Source organism: Meriones unguiculatus, chromosome 6, assembly GCF_030254825.1.
Source record: "Meriones unguiculatus strain TT.TT164.6M chromosome 6, Bangor_MerUng_6.1, whole genome shotgun sequence".
NCBI lineage: Eukaryota > Metazoa > Chordata > Mammalia > Rodentia > Muridae > Meriones > Meriones unguiculatus.
In genome coordinates, this window is record NC_083354.1 from 42946403 (window position 1) to 42959417 (window position 13015).

At 43.4% G+C, this 13015-nt stretch overlaps 1 protein-coding gene across 13 annotated transcripts in view; it reads left to right on the forward strand.

The window, feature by feature from the left end:
- Positions 1-13015, forward strand: part of Dag1 (dystroglycan 1) — a 57426-nt gene that overhangs the window by 3182 nt on the left and 41229 nt on the right. For 7 of the 13 annotated variants that reach the window (XM_021662717.2, XM_021662644.2, XM_021662725.2 and 4 more), the window contains exon 2: positions 6007-6062. The gene's annotated coding sequence lies outside the window, so the exon portion shown is untranslated. The remainder of the gene's footprint in view (positions 1-6006; positions 6063-13015) is intronic. The other 6 variants (XM_060385275.1, XM_021662684.2, XM_021662653.2 and 3 more) reach the window with 1 other exon arrangement.

The window sequence follows — 13015 nt, forward strand, 5'->3', positions numbered from 1 at the left end:
TAGTTTGTGAGAGGTCTCTCGCTCAACTTGAGGCTTATCATTTCGCCTAGACCGACAGGCCAGCTGGTTCCTGGGGTCTGCCTGTCTTTGTCTTCCACAATCCCAATACTGTTGTTTCTGGAGTTAGAGGTACACGAAGTCCTACCCAGCTTGGGATCCAAATTCTTGCTTGCGGCACACACTGTGATCTGCAGAGCTGTTACTCCAGCTCCCGGAAATCTTTATACTAGTCGTGGAAAGTGAGCCACAGAAGGAGGATGTCTGTACTTTACCATGTACAGAGTCAGGACTTTTTGTTGCACTTTCTTTTTATTTATTTTTAATGATTTATGTTTATTTGTGTGTATGCACCTGTGTCTGTGTGAGTGTATGCCTTGCTGGTATAGGTTTCTGAAGAAGAGGGCGTGGATCCTCTGGAGCTGGAGTTACGGACTGTTCCTAGCCTCCCAGTGTGGGTGCTGGGATCTGAACTCAGGTCCTTTGGAAGAGCAGCAAATGCTCTTAACTGCTGAGCCATCTCTCCAGCCCCTTGTTTTTGTTTTTTTCAAGACAGGGTTTCTCTGTGTAGCCCTGAATGTCCTGGAACTCACTCTGTAGACCAGGCAGCCTTCAAACTCACAGGGATCTGTCTGTCTTCCAAGCACTAGGATCAGAGGTGTGCGTGCCACTACCACCTGGCCTTGAATTACTTGCTTGAGAGAAAGTCTCATGTAGCATAGGCCGGCCTCAAACTCCCTGTGTAGCTGAGGACGGCCTTAAACTTCTCGTTCTCCTGCTTTCACCTCCTGATGCTTTCACACACAGGTGTGTGCCACCATGCTCAGCCTTCAGAAATAAAATCTTGTTGGAGGAAGCTAGAAAGATAAAGATGGCTTAGTGGTTTAGGGCACCTATTGTTCTTCAGAGGACCCTGATTTGTGGCTCACAACCCTAGAACTGGAGTGCTGACAGGACCCAGCTCCTCCTTCTGGCCTTTCTGAATGCTAGGTATAAGCATGGCACCTTCAGGCAAAGCACCTGTACGCATAAAATAAAAATAATTTAAAGAGCACTTGTCATTTTTGTAGAAGACCTGAGTTCAGTTCCCAGCACCCATGTGGAATGGCTCCTAACAACTCCAGCTCTAGGGAGTTGAAGCTTCCTAGCTTTTATAGACACCTACATGCAGCATATACAGATTTTAAAAAATCTTGGCTGTGTGTAGTGGTTCATGTATTTAATCTCAGAGCCTTTCCTACATAGTTCCAGGCCAGCCACAGCTATGTAATGAGACCCTGCCTCAAAAACAAACAAACAAAAAAAAAAATTGTTGCTTTTGTAACCCTATGCTGGTTGTTCTGGTACCATGTGGAAGTACAGTGGGGAGCTTAGCTTAGTCCCTAGAACCTGGTTGGAGAACAGACTTCAGCTGGACTTTCAGGAAGGGTTAATTTGAAAGCAGTAGCAGGAAGGTTAATATCTGTGATGTTGTAAAATGTAAGCAGAGGCAGAAGGCTTAACACTCACTCTTTGGAGGTTCTAGAAGGTTAGGTTATAGCCAGAATGCTCCATAGAGGAGCTTGGAGGAGTTGGGAGCCCTGGAAGTCCTGGGAGTATAAGTGATGATCAGTTTCTGCTTTTTAAGAAGTATTAGTCAGGAGTGGAGAGATGGCTTAGCAGTTATGAGACTGGCTACTCTTTAGAGGTCTAGAGTTCAGTTCTCAGCACCCACACGGTGGCTTACGATGGACTATAACTGTAGCCCTGTGGGATCTGATTCCCTCTTCCGGTGTGCAGGTGCAGACAGAACGTATTCGAATCTTACAAAAGAAAAAAAGAAGCATTAGTCATTGCTTTGGTCTTGTAAGGAGATAGTGATTGAACCAGGTCAGTAGTAAGTGAGGTGCAGAGAAAGAAGGCTCCAGACAGGAGTTTTGAAGGAGTGTCGGACCTATGGAGTGGAAAGGTCAGGAAGTGACCAAGCAGAACTTGAAATACAAGAGCCACAAAGCCCACCTGTGACTTTGTAACTGGCAGGACTGATGAGGAGCTGCTTGTACAAAGGAGGCAGGGGCTTTATCACTGAACTACATCCCCAGCTCACAAGATCTGCCTGCCTCTGCTGGGCTTAAAGGCACGCACTGTCCACCACCCCATCACACCAGGTCTTTGTAAGCTCATACTTCAGGGTATTCCGTCTTCCTAGGTTGGAAGTAATGGTACTTATGTAATTGCAGCTCTCAGGCCGAGGCTGAAAATTAGAGGCCAGCCTGTGCTACCTAGTGAGGTGCCATCCAGTAGAAACCCCAAGCAGCCAATGGAAGAAAACCAGCAATGCTTCTCAAAGCCACACACTCTGCCTCTTGACTATCCATCTCTCTTCACTCTGATCACTAGTAATACTGCTCAAATAGCAGTTTCTATAAATAGAGATTTAGAGTAGTTTACAAAATTGCACCAGCTAGAGGGCCCAATTTAGCTTTAATGAATAGGGTTTCCTATTTTTCTATTGCTTGGGTTTGATAAGTAAGCAGTTTTTGTCTTTGGGTCCAGGGTGGAAAGATAGATTGGCGGTAATTGAACAGGCTCATAAACCATAGACAGCAAAGATGATAAAGTCATTCTGTGAATCAGATTTGTACAGAACTTTATTGACTTTGTACAGAACAATATAGTGACTTCATTTGACTCATTTTCTTTATTTGTTTTTTGTTTGTTTGAGACAGTGTCTTCCTCTCTGGCTTGTCTAGAACTCACTGTATAGGCCTGGATGGTCTTGAACTCAAAGTGATTCTCCTGCCTTTGCTTTTCCAGTGCTGTTAGCACATGCCTGGTATTTTGATTTAAATTTTTGTGCATATGTAAAAATGTGTGTATATGTATTTTTAATTTGTGTATGTGTGTATGATGTGTGTGTGAGGGCATGCATGTGCCATGACACATGGAAGCCAGAGGACAACTTCATGGAGTCGGTTCTTTCTTTTTTTTTTTTTAAGATTTATTTATTTATTATGTATACAATGTTCTGCCTGAATGTACACCTGAACGCCAGAAGAGGACTCAATTTTCATTATAGATGGCTGTGAGCCACCATGTGGTTCCTGGGCATTGAACTCAGGACCTCTGGAAGAGCAAGCAGTGCTCTTAACCTCTGAGCCATCTCTCCAGCCTCCAGTTCTTTCTTACGCAGATACTCTACCACTGGTTTACATTTCTACTCCAGATACATGAGACATGTGAATACATAGTCTCTTCCTTTCTTCCTTCCTTCCTCTCTTTCTTTCTTCTTTTCCTTCCTTCCTTCCTTCCTTCCTTCCTTCCTTCCTTCTTTATTTCTTTCTTTCAATCTGTCTATCTGTTTATCTATGAATGAATGAATGAGTGAGTCAGGGTCTCTGTAGCCTAGGCTGGCCTTACATTCACTGTTGAGTGACCAAACTTGATAACAGAAGGTGACCTTCAACTTCTGATACTCTTGCCTGTACCTCCCAAGAGCTAAGATCACAGAGGTGTGCACCACACTCAGTTCGTAAGTGTTGGGGATCAACTCCTGGGGTTCTTACATTTTCAGGAAGCGCTCACCATATAGCTACATTTCCAGCTTGGACAGAATCAGTATTTAGACTAAGAAGGTATAACTGAAAAAGACCTATGAGATGGCTCAGCAATTAAGGCACTTGCCATCAAACCTGCACTCCAGAGTTCATTCCCAAGACTGTGGTGGTAGAAGGAAACTTCAACTCCCACTAGTTGTCCTCTGACCTTCACACACACACACTATGGTATCCTTTCCCTAAATAAATGTAACAAAGCCAAACAAACAAACAAACAAACAAAAAAAAACTCCAAAAAACAAAAAAACAACCCCACCCCAAATGTAAAACGACTGGACTGGAGCCTGGTATCCTAGCACTAAGGCAGAGGCAGGTGGATTCCTGAGAAGTCTAGGCTAGTTTGGTCTGCATACTAGTCAGGACTATGCAGTGAGACCGTGTCCAAACAAGACCAAAGCAAACTCAAGTGGAGAGAGGGCTCAGGGTTAGAGCAATTGGGAACCCACAGTCAGTCCCAGCACCCGTATGGCAGCTAATAACCATTTTAACTCCAGTTCCAGAAGAGCCATTGCCCTCTTCTAGCCTTTGTGGGTACTATACATGCCGTGAACAGACAAATATATGCAGGCAAAACACCCATATGCATAAACATAAATATAAAAAACAAAAATAAGAATTCTTCAAAAACAAAGCTCAGCTGGAGTCAGGTGTAGCTGCACAAGCCCGTAATTTCAGTACTAAAGCCTGCAGCAAAAAAGTTACCCTAAAGCTTAAGAAAAATCTGAGCTTCTTAGTGAATTTCAAAAGTTACCAACTGAGACTTTGTGTTCAAAGACAACCTCCAAAAAGGGAAGAAAGAAAAAAAAAAAAAAAAAAAACGTGGCCAGGCAGCTGTGGCACAAGCCTTTAATTCTGGGACCTGGGAGGCAGAGGCAGGCTGATCTCGGAATTTGAGGCCAGCCTGGCCTACATAGTGAGTTCCAGGACACAGAGAAACCCTGTCTGGAAAAACAAAACAAACAAAAATAGTGATGTATTCAGCAGATCCTTTCTACTAGAATCCTGTTTTTAAAAATATTAATAAGGGGCCTGGAGAGATGGCTCAGGTTAAGACCACTGGCTGTTCTTCCGAAGGTCCTGAGTTCAATTCCCAGCAACCACAGGGTGGCTCACAACCATCTATAGTGAGATCTGGTGCCCTATCCTGGCCTGCTGGCTCACATGAAGGTAGAATACTGTCCAAATAATAAATAAATCTTAAAAAAAATATTAATAAGGATGGAGCCGAGATGGCAGCATGTGCTTGCTGTTCTTGCAGAGGACTGTAGTGTGGCTCTGAGAACCACAGGGTGTCTCGAGGTCATCCAGGCTCCATTGCCAGGGGATCTGATCCTTTGCTGACATCGGCACACACATGACACACATACATAGCATACATATATAACATACATATACTCACATACATGCAGGCAAACATTTATACATATAAGTAAATCTAAAAATAAGAAAAAGGAAACCCTTAAAAAAAAAAAGCTGTCCAAAATGTGTGTATGGTTGCATACCCCTGTAGCTATACTTAGGAGGTGGAGGCAGGAGGAATAGAAGTTGTTTTGTTTTTTTTAAAAAGTAGATGTCCTTTATTTTAAATGGCTATGTTGTCTGATGTTTTTTTTAAATTTTTATTTTATTTTTATTAATTATACTTTATTCACTTTGTATCCCAGCTGTAGCCCCCTCCTTCACCCTTCCCTCCCTCTTCTTCTCTTATACTGCTGAGGATTAGAAGTTTAAGGCCAGCATTAACTGCATAAACTGAGTTAGAGGCCAGCTTGCTGTATGAGAACCCGATTCAAAAAACTCACAGCTGTGAGACAGAGACAGAGGCAGGCAGATGTGTTTCCAAGGCCAGCCTGGTCTACATAGAGAGTTTCACACCAGCCAGGGATACATTCAAAGACCTTTTCTCGAAGAAAACCAACTCGAAGCCAGCCATAGTGGTGTGCGCCTTTAATCCCACCACTCAGGGAGGCAGAGACAGGCAGATCTCTGTTGAGTTAAAAAACCGAGAAACTTGTGTTGAAAACAAACAACTCCCCAAAATAAACAAAACAGTAACAACAACAACAAAACCTATTTCATTTTTTAAAATTTATTTAATTTTATTTTATGTGCAGTAGTGTGAAGGTGTCAGATTCCTTGGAAATGGAGACAGTGTGAGCTGCCATGTGGGTGCTGGGAATTGAACCTGGGTCCTTTGGAAGAGCAGCCCTGTGCTCTTAAGCACTGAGCCATCCAGCCCCCCATTTCATTTTTTAAAGTGTTTTTTTTTTTTAAATTTGAGACGCAGGGTGACTTGTGGGTAAGATGGGCAGGAGACTCAAGTGACATTACCCACTTCCTCTGGTGTTGGTTAGTATGGCATAATTATATTTCTGTTTGGTACTCACGAGTCTTCTTCTTTCTGTTCCTGCAGGGTCTCTGCTCTCCGGGAAGATAAAGCTTTCAAAACTGCCTGCAGTGGAAGGTGAGGTAAGACACTTGAAAAAATTCTGCAAAGAAGAGAGGAAAGATAGTGAGCTACTTGGTAGCACAATGAACCGTCCAGTTTTTAAGCAGGAACAGTGAGGGAAAAGCTGTCAGTAGACATCCATTTATTCAGTGGCTCTGGGGACGGAGCCCACGGCCTAAAGTGTGTTAGGCAAGCGCTCTTACCGCTGAGCTACACTCTCCTTTCGCCACGTGGGTCTCAGGTGTGGTGGTAAGTACCTTTACCTGGGGCTGCTCCAAGGGCTCCAGGATTTTTGGAGACACAGAGAAGTCTAAACGTTTCAAATCTTTAAGGGTATGTGTTGCTCCAGATCCATCCTATTTGAGACAGTCACAGCCTTTGGTGAGTGTGCCAGCTGAAGGGGAGCTGAAGGGCAAGTGAAACACTTGGAAAGGGTGTGTCATATTCAGGGAAACAGTCAGTGCCCAGTGCCCAGCTTGATTGCTTTTTTTGGCATTTGCTCTTCATTTCCATGGAAGTTGGTTTGTACCTAATGTGGGTATCTACAAACTCCCTTTACAGAATTCTGTTCACTGATTGCTATATATGTTTTGGAACAAAACAGTGGATTTTTTTGTTTGTTTTGAGACTATGGGTCTCACAATGCAGCCCTCTGTGGGTATAGACTATGCTGGTCTGAAGCTCAGAGATCTGCTTGCTTCTGCCTTTCAAATGGGAGGATTAAAGTAATATACCTTTACGTTGGTCCTGAAAAAAAAATAGTAAAAAAAAATTTTTTTGAGACAAGGTTTCTTTTTGTGTCCCTGGCTGTCCTTGAGCTCCCTCTCTAGACTAGGCTGGCCTAACTTCTAGAGATCCCCCTGCCTCTGCCTCTCAAATATGGGGACTAAGGGTGTATGCTACCACTGCACGGCTGCTCCTGCTTTTTTTAAGAATTCATTTTTTGCCAGGCAGTGGTGACTTAGGCCTTTAGTCCCAGCTCTTGGAGGAGCCGGACGCAGTGGATGTCTGAGTTCAAGGCTAGCCTGGTCTACAGAGAGTTCCAGGACTGTCAGGTCTACATCGAGAAACCCTGTTTTGAACAACAAAGTTAAATTTTAGGGTAGCTCACATAGTGTTTCAGGTAATGAGAACTGAAGACATTGCTTTGATTTTGCGAGTGTTCTAGTTATCTTCTCTTTTAGCCCTGTAGCTGTGTTGGTATTATCTTCGCCTGAGGCGTCCCAGGTGTCCATGGGGATTGCTTAAGATGATTCCGAAGTGGGGGTGCTTGAGAAATGGCTCAGCAGTTAAGAGTATATGTTGTTCTTTCAGAGCATCCAAGTTTGCTATCCAGCACTCACACAGCTGTTGACAACTGTCTGTGACTCCAGTTCCAAAGGATCAACCCCCTCCTCTGGCCTTTACAAGCACTGGGCATGTGCATGTAGTATACAGATACATGTCTGCAAAACGCCCATACACATAAAATAAACATAGCAATGAGGATGAGTCCAAGGTTTTCTGTGGTGGAAATGAAGTTCTGCGTTGATTGTCATAAGTACATACCTTAACTAGCTTAGTTATTCTGTAAGGTTAGGTTGGCTCTCTAGCTAGTTTTTGTGTGTATTACTGGGGATGGAACCCAGGGCTTGAGCATGCTAGGCAAGTGCTTTACTTCTGGGTTAGAGCCCTAGCCCTTTTAAATTTTGAGACAGGATCTTGGTAAGTTCTGCAGTCTAGTTTCCCAGGCTCTCCACAGCCCACGCTGGCCTGGAACTTAACTTGGCCTTCCAAATTCTGGGATTACAAGGTTGAAGAGATGACTCAGTGGTTAAGAGCTTATACTGATTTTCTGGAAGACAGGAATTTGATTTCCTGCACCCACATCAGGCCACTCAGAGCCACTTGGTGATTCCAGTTCCAGAGTATCCAATACCTTAGCCTTTAAAGCATCTGTACTCATGTGTACCCCGGACAAGTTATTAAAAACAAAGGAGATGTTCAGATTATGGGATTGCAGGTATGCCTCTGCACCTTTGGCCTCCAGCAAATTTTGCCAAGAAAAGTGATGTAGGAAATGACTTTTTTTTTTTTTTTTTTTTTAAAGACAGGGTTTTTCTATGTAGCCCTGGCTGTCCTTGGACTGTGTAGACCAGGCTGGCCTCGAACTTAGAGAGACTACCTGTCTTCTGCCTCCCTGTTGCTGAGATTAAGTGTGTGCTACCACAGTCTCAGTTAGTCTTAGATTTTTTGTTTTTGTGATTTTTTTTGGGGGGGGAGGTTAATAATCAAATTCTAAATGGTATTTTTTTTTTTTAATTTGGCTATTAAAACCTTGGACATCATCCACATTTTTGGACACTAATGTATTATTGAATATTTACATAAAACATACTTCTCATTACTATAAATGTTCTGTGTATATTTTCTTGCTTGAGTTGGGATTTGTATCAAATCTGCCATAGCCTTGCTAAAGGAGAGTACAGCCTACTGGTACTCTTGAGCAGGGCTAAATTCTGGGTTTAGGGGAAAATAAAGTTGATTGTGTCATATTTTTAGATCTTTGAGCCGTGTTGGAAAGATTGAATTGCCTGAATGAGAAAATTTGGTAGGAGAGTAGAAGAAAGGCTCTTTATTAAAGATCTAAAAATAGAATTCATTAAAGTCACAAATAGAAAACATTAGGATTCCTGTCTCATCCTTTCCTGTTCTGGGTTTGTGCTCTCTTCTCTGTTGCAGCTGCTTACCTGGAGAAGATCACAGTATTTTACCAGTAAACAATGTAGACCTGCAATATTGAGTAGGATGCCAGTCTGTGTAGACCCTAACACTGAGAGTGCCGGTCTGAAGATACGGTTGGCCTAGGGGTACAACGTGAAATTCTGACTCAAGAGAAAAAGGGGGTGGTGGTGGAGAAAATGATTGAATTCACCAGGCGTGGGTGGCATATGCCTTTAATCCCAGCACTTGGGAGGCAGAGGCTGGCAGATCTCTGTGAGTACAAGGCCAGCCTGGTCTTGAAAGCGAGTTATAGGACAGCCAGGGCTACACACAGAGAAACCCTGTCTTGCAACCTCCTCCCCTCAAAAAAACAAAACAAAACAAAAAAACCCAAACAACTGAATTCCTTGGGTCAGGAGGAAATCTTCAGCAGACAGGGCTTGTGTGGTAGCTTATCTTCACAAAGCCTTTAGTATTTCTCTTCTAGTTGGGCATTGCTGACTATAGAGAGGCCTCTTCCATATGCCATCTAGTTTACCTGTAATCAGGTCACCTATCTGTTTTTTTTTTTTTTTTTTTTAGAGGAGGGAGTCCCCTCTGATCTTAACAGCTGAAGAAAATGACTTCCTGTTTAGGCTTCTGTTGCCCCAAGCTGCCAGTGCCCTTTCTCTCTGTGGTGTGAGGGGGTGGAGGAATGTCCTGGCCACCCCTCTTCCATCCTGTCATGGGGTTCCAGGGATAATAGGGTCTATTGTGGGCTGTGCCCAAGGCACAGCCATTCTCTTCAGTGTCAGCCTTTCTGTGGCCTCTGCCTGGGCTGCTGTAGTAACTGGGTGTTGGGCTGGGCTTGTCTCACCATGCGGTATTGCTGTTGAGGGCTCTGGAAGATGATGCTTATACTTTGGCCCTGGGTCTGAACTCTGATATTTGTCATGCTTTGCTTGCTCTTTTGTAGTACAGGCTGGCCTTGAACTTGAATTCCTGCCTTCTGAATGCTGGAGTATAACATCACACTTAGTTTATGCCATGTTTTGAATTACGGCTTTTGAGGTGTTAAGGGTTCAGGTCCAGGGCCTTGTCTGTGTTAAGCTAAGCAAGCATGCCACTACTAAGTTTAATCTCCAGCCCCTCATATTTTTTTGTTTTGTTTTGTTTTTCTTTCTTTTTTTTGAGTTTTTCTTTTTAGATAGGGTTTCTCTGTAGCGCATAACTGTTCTGGAATTCCCACTGTAGATTAGCCTAACTCAACAAAGATCTAACTCACAAAGATCCACCTGCCTCTGGCTCCTGGGTGCTAGGATTAAAGGAGGTATGCATGACCATGCCAAGCCTCCCTCACATCTTGATAAACATTTCTTGTTTTGTTTAATTTTGTTTCTTGAGGCAGGGTCTCTCTACATAGACCCTGGCTGGCTTTGAACTCACAGAGAATCCACCTGCCTCTGCCACCATAGTTCTAGGATTAAAGGCATGTGCCACCATACCCAGCTTCTTGATAAACATTCTTGTGAACCCCTTGTGGGCCTGAGCCTTGTAGCAGATTTGAGGCCATATTTGGAGAGGCACACTTGCTGCTTCCAAGGGTGGCTGTGTCTAATCATAGGAGGTTGGGCGCTCTGGGCCTTTCACATCTTCCAAATCTTCTAACTCGTAGGATTGATTTGTTGATGAATGAAATTGCACATTTAAATATATTAATTTACTTATTTTGATGCTAAAACTCACTGAAGATGTTAAATACTAGACTTACTGGTTAGGCAAGAGGCCTTTAACCAAAAAATTTTTTTTTCTGTTTTGATACTGGGGCTTGAACCCAGATCTATATACATGTTAATTAAACATGTACCCTATTACTAAGATACACCTTTAATCCCAGGTTTCTTAAAAAAAAAAACAAAACCAAAACAATAACAACAACAACAAAACAGATTTGTTTTGGTGATAGATGCTTTTTCCCTGAGATCAACTTGTCTTAGTCACTTCCGTTCCTGATCCCGGGCCACTGGATTCCTGGAGAAAATGTGTACATTTTTCTCTCTTCTGTGTCTGTCTGAGTGCATGTGTCTCCGTGTTTGATGACTTCGTATAGAGAGCTATGTGTGAGCTGTTGTGCTTTATCAGGTTCTGTGAGGGTAGATGAGCATGTAGGGTAGGGGGCAGGAAGAGGTGGAAGGCTTTCTCTGAAATTGCAGAGAGCTGATGTTCGTAGGCTTTGGAATGGTCCTGGAATTCGTTCTCAGCCTTCTGAGTAAAAGATTCCATTCTTTGTCTTTCCTGGTAGCTCTCCTCTGCTTCTGTCATCTCCATTCCTGTCCTCCCTTCCCTTTCCTTTGTAAAATACTAGGCAAGTGTTTAAGCTATGAAATCCACCCTCAGGATGTTCTAGTCCAGCTCAAACTGTTTTATCCTTTGCCTGAGCAGGGTGGTGTTTCTTTCTGTTTAGGAGTCAGAGTACCATGTCATTTTTGCCAAATGAAGGAATAAAACATGTGCCATGCTGAGCTATAAGGTTGTTTTTAAGGGGGAATCTTCTCCCTAGGGCTTGGTGATGCTGTGGTGACTTGACTCATTCACGACTTCCCAGAGATGAGGTTTGTCTAAGGGAGGCCTGTTGCTGTTGGGCAAGACTTGGTATGATGATATTGGACAGTGATAACAGTGTCCTCAACAGTGGAAACCTGAGCTTGAGGAAGGAACTTCCAGATAGACCTGAAGATCCTCCCTGTGTGACCTTAGACGAGTCCTTTGACTTCTTTGCCTTTGTAAAACTGGGACAGTGCATTCCCAGTAGGCTGTAGAGGAAACAAATGCCCAGCTAGCACTGTGATCTGAACGGTGCCTGGCATCTGTCTGATCACTGGTACTTGTTATTTGTCCCCCCCTTATTTATTTATTCATTCATTCATTCATTTATTCATTCATTCAGAATTCTGCCTGCATGTACACCTGCATGCTGGAAGAGGGAACCAGATCTCATTATAGGTGGTTATGAGCCACCATGTGGTTGCTGGGAATTGAACTCATGACCTTTGGAAGAAAAGCCAGTGCTCTTAACCTCTGAGCCATCTCTCCAGCCCCCCCCATGTTGGTATAAACTGAATTTGATAGCTAATAAAAGTCGTAGCTTGGAGATGGCGCTGGCTCAGTGGTTGGGAGCGCTGGCTCTCACAGAGGGCCTGGTTTGATTCCTAGCACCCACATGGCAGTTTACAACTATTTATAATTCAGCTCCAGGGATCTATAGCCCTTTTCTGACTTTTCTTAGCATCAGCCGTGCATGTGGTGCGTATACATACATGCAGGCAAACACTCATACAGGTAAAGTCTTTTTTATGTATTTTTATTTTTTGGACTTTTCAAGATAGGGTAGTAGCTCTGGCTGCCCTGGAACTCACAGCGCTCCATCTGTGTCTGTTTCCTGAGTACTGGTATTAAAGGGATGTGCTAGCATACGAGCCCTAAAGTAAACAATAAGTTTTGAAGAGAAGGGAAACAAACAGGCCCTGGAGAGGTTGCTCCGTGGTTAAGAGCTTTTTGCTTTTCCAGAGGACTCGTTTGGTTCCTGGCACCTCTTCCTCTGCCCTCAGCTTTTAGCATACTTATCTTCTCCTCACAGAATCCGATAGAGAACAATAGCAAGTCATACATCTGACTGTCTGAAGCCAGTACTTCTGGGGTGGGGTGGGGTTGATGGCCTCTGTCTACTTAGGAAAATCATAGTATATGCCTACATTTGTCTCCCCTAGAGATACAATAGCTGACGGTCAGGAACAGAAATGACTAAGGGACAAGGCTTTTGGTCCCAGGGGAAAAAAAAACATTCATATCTCTGGAATAACCTGTTTTTTAAAGAAACCTGTGGCTAGGGGTGTACTTTAGTGGTAGAGCATTGTTAGCATGGTCCTTAGTTCAGTCCCTATCACCAAACCCAAATAAAGAAACCCTGAGTGAAAATAGGTCCCTTTCTACCATGGACACTGTAAAACAGACTCCTTGTTTTGGTGGAGTGGTAATTGATCTTTTTAGTTTTATTTCAGATTTGGATCTAGGGTGGAGAAAGCAGATCACTCAGGGGTGTACCTGGTGATGCCGTGTTCCTTAGCTAGGCTGCAGGTGTCTGCTGTGTCCTAATGTGTTCTGTTTTTAGGCATAGAGATGCCGCACCAGTGGGTGACTGGGTTAAGATTATTTATATTTCATGTGTACTTTTCTGTTTTTCTGTTTCGGTTTTAAGGTGCAATGACATTTTGTCTGCATTCATGTCATTCAT